Raw genomic sequence first — 10,064 nt, forward strand, 5'->3', positions numbered from 1 at the left:
CACAACCTTAACTTTGGCGACAATAGTCTTCGCCTTAAGGTTTAGAGACACTACTCTTGGGGCATCAAGTACACAATCCTCAATAGCCATGACCATACATTCACCTCACCATGTAGGACGCAAATGCAGGTCATCCCTATGTTGGGTTGAGATGACCAACACACAGCTAGCCAAAGGCCAAGTACCCGGCGACATTGTCACCAGCCCGAGACGATCTGTGAGATAGCCAAAGAGATCACCCAAATTCGAGCACGACTAGAGGCATCTAGAAACTGACAAAAGAGCCATGCAAGTAAGTAACGGATGCCCTTGGAGTGCCAAGTCGGTGATCACGAACTACTAATGGTCTCTTTTTTTGAAAAAGTGATGATACACTTTGAAAAGCATGGGAAATTTAACCCGAGATACATCGGACCCTGGAAGTCCTTGCTAGGATTGGTCCGATGGCTTATAAAACTCCAGCTACTGCCTGAACTCAGCAGTGTACGCCCTGTCATTAATGCGTCCAATCTAAAGAAAGGCCTACCTAGCGAAACTCTCGTTGTCCCACTTGATTTGATTGAGGTAGATGAACACCATCACTGCGTCAAGGAACCCATAGAAACACTGGAAAGAGAAGTGAAGCGATCAAAGCAAAGTCGCATTCCCATCGTGACGGCCCGATGGAGCGCCAAGCAAGGGCCAGAGTTCACTTAGGAACGCGAAGACCAAATGTTGCAAGAGTACCCCCATCTCTTCTCTATGTTCTTAAGGGCTACTCTAGAACAAATTTCGAGACGAAATTTCCTTTAACAGGTGGATGATGTCACAACTAGCAATTTAGGGTTTAAGATGCGAAGCTTGTTCACAAGAAATCCCTCCATGTAACCTTCTTGCATCTTATTAATAAAATGCAAACTACAATGTTATTTGAGTTCATACATGCATACATTGTGAGTCAAGTTGAAATAGCCTCACACAAGCCCAAAAACTTGATCCAATAGCTAAGTCCAATCAATTTTGGGCCTTAGCCCAAGAATTCTCGACTGAAAACCCCTATTGGACCAAAACTTCTTCATTGGGCCTTATTGGGCTGAAAACCCTTCCTTAGGCCTTATTCGGCTGAAAACTCCTACCTTTTGGCTTTAATGGACCGAAAACTCCTATTGGGCCAAGCCAAAAATCGAAACCCACTCTTTTTGGGAAACCCTTTGGGCCGAGAACCCTAGGGTTCGGTTAAGGCTAATAAAAAAAGTAAAAAGATAAGGAAAATACCTTTCCACATCCTTATTACCCAACATGCATCTATGCTCTGGACCTCCATATACCCATGCATATCCCATCAAACTTGAAATAAGTCAACTTTTTCCCCTCCTCTCTCTTATCTATCGGCCAACCCTCACCCTCCCACATACACACTTCAAACATTTTTACTCATTTTCTCTCAAGACTCCTTCATTTCCTCTCAAAAATTTGTGGGTATGTGGTGCCATCCTCAACACTTTCTTCAAACAACTCATAAGCTTGGTAAGTTTCTTGTAAACTTAAGAGATTTCTATATATATCTAAGTCAAGAACTTCTTGTTTACACACTTTTGTTGTGTGTTAAGTTCTTAGAAACACCAATTTTTCGAGAATCTCTCCAAGGCAAGGCTAGGCTCGAAAATTTCCTTCTTCTTCTTCTACCTCATGAAATCAACCAAGGTAAGCTTCATACCCCCATATTTTTTCGTACTTTTCATGTTTTCTAGGGGAGAATACAAGTCAAATCTCATTTAACCATTGGATAATTCTATATACCATCGTGCCTATGTGTTTAACGATTGGATAATTTCATGTACCATAATGTTTATATGTTTAACCTTTGGGTAATAAAGTTTTCATCATGTTTTAACTATGGAAAACTATGGTGTACATGTTTGACTACATATTTGCCACACAAAATTTCAAGGTTATTATATGTATCTTGGTAAAAATCGTGACCTGCTAGAGTTACAACAAAAATAAAATGTTTGTGTTACAAAACTTGAATATTTTACTAAAAATCATTTTTACTAGTAAACTAGTTATAATATGTTGTCACCATTTTAATGGTTTAAAAACCTAGAGAATTATGCTATTTTCACAACATATATTACAAGTAAACAAGTCCATTAATGATTATTTATAAAAAAAATTTATAAATATTTAAACCAAAACGATATACAAAACAAAACTCAACGACAGAAAAATTTGCGTGTCATAATCTGTCCATCATAAAGCATTTAAAAGAATAAATAATAAGTTGTATGTCATAAAGTTGTAAAACGTGTGTCATAAAACTTCAGTCATAAATTTACACTAGTAATGTCGTTTTCATTATTCAACGAGTGGAGTCAAAGTTCATGTAAATTAGTTAATGCTCTTGTGAGAATTTTTCTTGTTCATACCTACCTAGCGTACACCGTAAGTCCTGCGTTATAACTAGAGTCTCCTGGAGGGAGAGCGAGACCGTTGTGTATAGATCTAGAAGGGATTGACAATCCCACACATCAATTGTTCGCTACAGTTAGACCGGCATGTCAAGGGTGATAAAGGTCCCCCCCCGGCTCCGACGCTTGAAGAACGACGTGTTCAGAAATATCATTCACATTAGTATTGTTATAAGAACTCACACAGGGATTATCATATTATTTCGGTTTACGGGAAGCTTACACTTCATTGATTTTATTAAACTATAAAACAGCAAATCATTTTTCAAGTATTCAGTCTCTTACACTTCTAGTCTTAGGGTTTAAGACTACAGTTTTTCATTCATCAAAAATATGGGATTTTCTAGGAACACACTCCTTATAATCGCAAACAAAAGAAAAACAAAGGTTTTTTTTCCTGAAACTATAAACTATTTTATGTACGATATTCACTTCCATCGTGGTCTTAGGGTTTAAAACAATAGTTCACCTTTAAGAAAATATTGCATTCTTTTGTAGTTATTCATTATTACTTCACAAGGAAAAGATACAAAAGAATTACCTTCGATTTCAGTTCATACTAATGAAAATATTGGATTTTCTGGGAACCCACTATTTACAAAGATAAACAAAAGAAAACAAAGGACACACATGCATATATTCACGGTTTTGGAACGAGACTTGCAAATCATTTTCATAGAAAATATCGGATTTTCTGAAACTACTACGAGAACTATTCTAAAAAAGTGCAAAACCATTTTTATACAAAAATGCTTATGAACTCACCAACTTTTTAGTTGATGCTTTTTAAAATGACTTGTATTCTCAGGGAACTAGCAACAAGTAATCAGCTCTGAGATCAAGTGGTGCAACTTTAGGAAATGTTACTTTTTGTCTCTTTTGTGTAAACGATGAACAAGTACAATACGTAAACTATGTAAGTTTGTATTTTTAATGTATGTTACTTGTAATGCTATGTTTCATTCATATTCAATTGTTATGGTACTATACAATGACACCATCCGCCCCTAGACGTTTCGTTTGTCCTGGTTCGGGGGTCTGACATATTAAAAGTATAATTTTTTAACATTTTGTTGGTCGTAGATTCTGCAATTGTCTTCAAATTTTGTTATTTATTTTTCTGTTTTTTATATTTTTTGTGGTAGTCGTTCATACAAGAACCTTTCTCATGTTGATAATTAGAGTTTGGTTTTGGCTGTGATTTTTCTTTTGCTTGCAGCTTGACCAAAGCTCATAGAATTAACTCACTATTGAATGATCGTGTAAACTCTGTTGCAGACCATAACACTTAGGCCCTATTTGATTTGGATCTGATTGGGTCAGGTAAGACAAAAATGTCTGAGTCGGTCAGCTCCATGTGTTTGATATGTCTTCGTTTTGCATCTGACTGAGTCAACAATGTCTGACTCGGTCATCACAAAAAATCTTGTTGACTGAGAAAGTATGAAATTGATTCCACCATTGCCCTTGAATCAGCACCAACTTCACATTATCGTTCCTCATAGCCATCAATTTAATCCCTAGAAAAGGAAAAAGAAACACGAACAAAGGCAACAAACAACGTGGTCTGGTGGAGGATTAGCAAAAAGAATCACGAAAGGGCCAAAGGGGAAAGAAGGGTGGAGAAGATTGGACCAGTGATGGCAGATCTGTCGAAGGGGGGCAACTCCTGTGTTGCTTCTTCTTTCCTGACCAGACATAATACGAAGAGGTTGTTGCCTCTTTGATCTCGCCGGAAAAAGAGGGGAAAGAGGTTGTTGCCTCTTTAATCTCGACGGAAAAAGAAAACAACCACCAACAAGGAAATGGGTATTTCATGTTTGGATGTGGCTTCTTCTTTGACTCTTTGACAGCAAGGAGGAAGAAAAAGGAAGGGAAAGACAAAGGAAAGAAGCAGCAAAAAGTATACATCCTTTTTGGATATAAAATTATCAAACAGGAAAGAAAAAGAAAAAGAAACAAGAGGTGTATAAAGTGTAGAGGGCATCATTACTAATATTAATATTATTATTATTGTTATTATTATTATAACTATTATTATTATTATTATTATTATTATTATTATTATTATTATTATTATTATTATTATTATTATTATCAGTGTTGTAAAACTCGCCAAGTTGGCCGATTACTCCTCCGAGTACTCGCTACTCGTCCCCTTACCGAGGCGAGTTATAGAATCCCGAGTACTCCAAAATCCCAAGTACTCCCCGATCGGCCTCCTACTAAACTGAGCAGCATTGTAAAGCCCAGTAAACTCGGTAATTAATACATATAATATACTTAACGATTTATTATTTAACACACACACACACACATGTGATCGTTACTACATATATATCTTAAATTTTCAAGAATTGTTCACGAAGTGGGACCATTATATGTTTTATAGTTTTTGTGTATTCACATGTATCTAATTTTGTAATATATTTCAATGAAATTAAGATTTTAACTTATGATTTTTGACATATATAAGTTTCCTAAAAATATTTCTACATGAATTATCGAATCTGAGTACTTTATGAGTACTCCTGGGTACTCGCTACTCGGTAGTCGGCTGAACAGGTACCAAGTAACTAGTTCTACAACCTTGATTATTATTATTATTATTATTATTATTATTATTATTATTATTATTATTATTATTATTATTATTATTATTATCCATCATTGTATACAACACAAGGGTTAAATAGTCATTTTACACTGGTCAGCACATTCAGTCAGATATATAATCAAACATCATGGTTTCTTACTCGGTCAGAATTTATTACTCAGACCTTTTACAGTCAACACTTTCTCAGCAACTATCAAATAACCCCTTATTGTAACTATTAGTGCTAACGTCTTTCTTTGGCCAGTTATTTAGCAATGGTTGTTTTTTGTTCACTATAAAGATTTTGTTGAAATAATCAACAATCCAAAAACCTATTGAGATTGTATCATGTTAATGACATTCTATTCAAACCAAAATTGTGAAGGAGTATATGCTAGATGCTAAATGGAGCTAATTATATGTTGTTTCTTTTTATAGGATAACATTTACCAAATGGAACACTTTTTTCTTTTGAAAGCAAGTTTGATGATAAAATGGAATATTCTTATGCTAAATGTATTTTTATTACTATGAGCAACTTCCACATTAGAAAAATAAGTTGCAGTTTTACATGAGAAGAGGTCAAAATACAACCTTTCGTTCCTTTCTGACAACTTTCTTGACTAACATTGTTATCTATCTATCACTCCAACATTGATCTATACAAGTAGTAGCTCATGTTAATTATCAATTTAAACTAATCAAACATATTATTTAAATATTTGTCATAATTACTAGGTAATGTTGGCTAAGAGACCAAGATTATCATACAAGATCATGTTATCTCAGTCAGGTAAATGTCCCCTGTTAATTTTAAGGTAAGAGTGGTGAAAGGAATCTCATTCCTGCATTAGGTTTGATTTTAGCTATGAAATCAATTTGGGGTTTCTTATGATTAACCTTAAAAATTTGTTTCATTTCTACATTCGAGTTATATCCGTGTTCCATCACACAACCATTTTTTGAGGTTCAAGATAACGAAGGTGAGTGATGTTTGTTCGAACATATGGAGGTTGTGGTGGTGCTTAGCTGTAACAGATGATAGCGAGTGATGGTTGAATGTCTTGTGGTGTTAACTGGTTGTCCGGTTAAGTGACTTATTGTGATGGTGGGTGTAGGTTGTCGGTTGATGACTAGATATGTAAATGTCACATTTACCCACTATCTATTTTAGATTATAAAGGCTTTGTCCATCAAATTCAAACCCCCATGACAGTTTCCAAATACAAAATCGGCCATGATGTGGATGGTTTATGTCTTGAAAGAGCCTAATAATTATGTGGTTGTTTATGAAATAGTTGATTATATAGATATTTGATTGTAAGTGATGTTTTTTTTAAAGATCGAGAAAATGAAGGGATTGAAGTGGAAGAAGGAAAATGTGATGGAGATTCATGTAAATGGTTGAATTATTCATCAAACATAGGAAATCAACAACCTGATTAGATCCATAACCATTTTAGTTTAACCTTTACATTCCAACATAATAACCGTTTACAAAATTGCACTCAGTTTTTTTCTATTTTTCAATTGGTGTTTGCTACAGGAGGTGTTGTGTTAGAGTAGTCTTCCTTGGAGTACTATACATTATTGGCAGGTTATAATTACAGGAAATTATGTTGTGGGTCTTCAGCATTTAGTTTGCACAAACACAATTAATGGGTCTAATTGGCGCAATTATGGAACCATATGTTTGGTGGGTGTTTTGCTTGATTATGCCCCGGAGGTTTGTAGTTAATTTGATTTTCCTTTTGAAAATTCTGGAAATGTTATGGTGGGTCATCGACATGTAATTTCATAATTAGTAGTAATTGGTATAATTCTAGAACCTTATGTTTAGTGGTGGGTATTTTGGACGATTATGCCCCTGATGATTGGTAGCTGTTTACTTGTCATTTTGGGAAATTCGAGTCAAGTTTACCCATGGAAACTATTTTGCCTTACTCATCTTGTAACATATTCTTGGGGGATTGATATGGATCTTGGTTATATATTTAATATTCGATGGATTTATATAAAAATTGGTTGCTTTTGAAAGTTCACAGATATTATTGGTAAAAGTCAGGCCATGGTAAACAAGCTCTAACAATTTAATTAAAAATACTTTTTAGTGGTATTAACAAAAAAAAAAAAATAAGTTATCATTCTACATAAAATTTCCAAATAAACATAAATTTAAAACTTAAACAAAAATCAGAAGTCGCCAACATTTTCAAATTTTTTTTTAATTTTTTTTAAATTTCAAGTTTTAGAATATTACATCAAAAAATTTAATTCTTCAAATTGTCAAATATTAAATCAAAATTTTGAAATTTTGAAATTTTAAAATTTCAAAATTTTATTTTCTTAGGATATACAAATAGTTGATTAATTCTGTAATAGTTACTTGTATTCTACCTAAGTAAATAACAATAAAAACTATCATATTTATCAACTTTATTAGGACATAGGTAATATTTAATTTTTATAAAATAAATTTTAATACAATTAAAGATCTTCGTCTATGCGTCAGTTAATCACTAAACCTCAGTAGACTGTCTAAACCAATTAAGAGTCTCCACATAAGCGTTGATTTACAGGTTACCCGTCTGCTGTGACAAAACAAAACAACATAAATCATCATTATACTGAAACAAACGAAGATTTAATCGGGTAAACTATTCGCAACCGTTGTTTGGCACGGGTAAACGACTAGTATATGTATGTATATATATAGGGCTAGGTTAATGTGAAACGACCTAATTTTATGAGAACGTGAGACCACTTTTTTCTAGTGTAATATTCTAATATTCTAAACCAATAATTTTAACATATTTTATATTAAAATATTCTAAAATATATAATGTTAGAATGTATTGCATATTTTATTTTTATGAACAATAGAATATTAGAATATTTTTACTAAAAAAATTTGGTTTGACAGTCTTACAAAATTATGTTATTCTTAAATGAACTCTTATATATATATATATATATATATATATATATATATATATATATATATATATATATATATATATATATATATATATATATATATATATATATATATATATATATATATATATATATATATATATATATAAGAGTTCATTTAAGAATAACATAATTTTGTAAGACTGTCAAACCAAATATATATATATATATATATATATATATATATATATATATATATATATATATATATATATATATATATATATATATATATATATAAAAGTTAAACACCTTCATATCCAACCCCCTCACTTAGACTCCATGTAAATCTAGCCACTGGACCGTGTCTATAAATAACCCAAGGTTTAGGGTGCATGTGATTGAAAACATTTTCAACTCCACCACCGAAATATAGTAGTTTGAAGATGAGGGTGGCAGTTGTTGCAGCGGGAATTAGTGGGTTAGTATCGGCGCACGTTTTGACTAAAGCTGGATTGGAGGTGGTATTATATGAGATGGACAATTGCCTTGACAGTGCCTCAAAAACCTTCACTGTCAACGGTATTCAATTAGACCTTGGTTTCATGCCCTTCAACCAGGTAGCTTTTGTTCCTTCTCCTAAACTATGCACCGATTGACAAATTTCAATTCTCTTATTTAAGTTATTAAACTACTAATAACTATTAATTAATATCTTTTGTGGCAACCTTACCGTAAATAAGATCAAATAAGATCAAAGACCCAACATCAAGTCAACGACATCTATATAGCCACAGTTTAATAACGGTTAATTAAGAGCTTGATAATATGAATAATGAATTTACAATTTAATCACTGTGAATTCATTGAATTCTTAGTTTTATTTTTTGAATCGACGAGCTAACCTACTTTTAAAACCACTCATTTGATAGTGGCTCCTAATGAGACTTGAACCTATAAAGCTATAACCTCTCATTTGATAGTGTCACTATTTATCGCTAGACCAAAGACCATTTTAATGTTATTTATGATTACGCCACTGATGTTCGGACTAATGGTATGTGCTCATGATTTAATAATGGTGAACCTCTCTCTCTCTCTCTCTCTCTCTCTCTCTATATATATATATATATATATATATATATATATATATATATATATATATATAATATATATATATATATATATAGCATTTTTTCTTGAATCTCATACATTTGAAACCCTCTTTTTTAACTTTTTCAAACCACATTCATTTGAAAACTCCCATGACTTTTCAATTTCTTTCTAATAATGATTATAATTTTGTTAATAAGATTAAATAAATATTAAACCTAAAGTATAATCATATATAAACTAATTTTTAATATTAAAAGAATATATTTACTTCTACTTATAAAGTTTTTTTTTTGAACTTTTAAAATATTATACTTAATTTATTAGTTTTAATATATTGTTGGATATAAGTCATTATCATTTTAAAGCTACAACTTTGAACAATTTGTATAAAATACTTAAATTACAAATTTAAATATAAAATTATAGGATTAGCTTAAATATAAATTTTAGTTTAACTTAAACAACCCAAAAAATATTTTGTAAATAGTTAAAAGTGATAAATTGTAATATATTTCTAATAATAATTATACGTTGGTTAATAAGATTAAATAAATATCAAACCTACAGTATAAACATAAATAAACTAAATCTCAATATTAAAATAATATCTTTACTTCTACTTATAAAGTAATGTCTTTAACTTTTAAAATATTATACTTACTTTATTAGATTTAATATGTTGTTGTATATAAATCATTAACATTTAAACCTATAACTTTTGAACAGTTTAGAAAAAATATTTAAATTGTTAATTTAAATATAACATTATCATGTCAACTTAAATATAAATTTCAGTTCCACTTAAAAAACTCAATGAATATTTTGTGAATAGTTCAAAGTGATAATTATTGTGCTAAATGCAAAAACTAAATTACACTATAAATTTAACTAAAATATTTTCTAAAGATATTTGTATAATCGTTAAAAGTTTTCAAATAAGTAACTTAAAATAACTACAATAACAATAGTTAAAAATAACTTTATAT

General features: G+C 31.4%; 1 non-coding gene across 1 annotated transcript in view; it reads left to right on the plus strand.

Annotated features, from left to right (window-relative positions):
- The first annotated feature begins 8,408 nt into the window (after nucleotides 1–8,408).
- Nucleotides 8,409–10,064, plus strand: part of LOC111891241 (uncharacterized) — a 21,745-nt gene continuing 20,089 nt past the window's right edge. Inside the window, exon 1 of the transcript XR_008224922.1 lies at nucleotides 8,409–8,582. This is a non-coding gene — a transcript (uncharacterized LOC111891241). The remainder of the gene's footprint in view (nucleotides 8,583–10,064) is intronic.

The sequence above is a fragment of the Lactuca sativa genome, chromosome 6 (genome assembly GCF_002870075.4).
Source record: "Lactuca sativa cultivar Salinas chromosome 6, Lsat_Salinas_v11, whole genome shotgun sequence".
Classification (NCBI taxonomy): domain Eukaryota; kingdom Viridiplantae; phylum Streptophyta; class Magnoliopsida; order Asterales; family Asteraceae; genus Lactuca; species Lactuca sativa.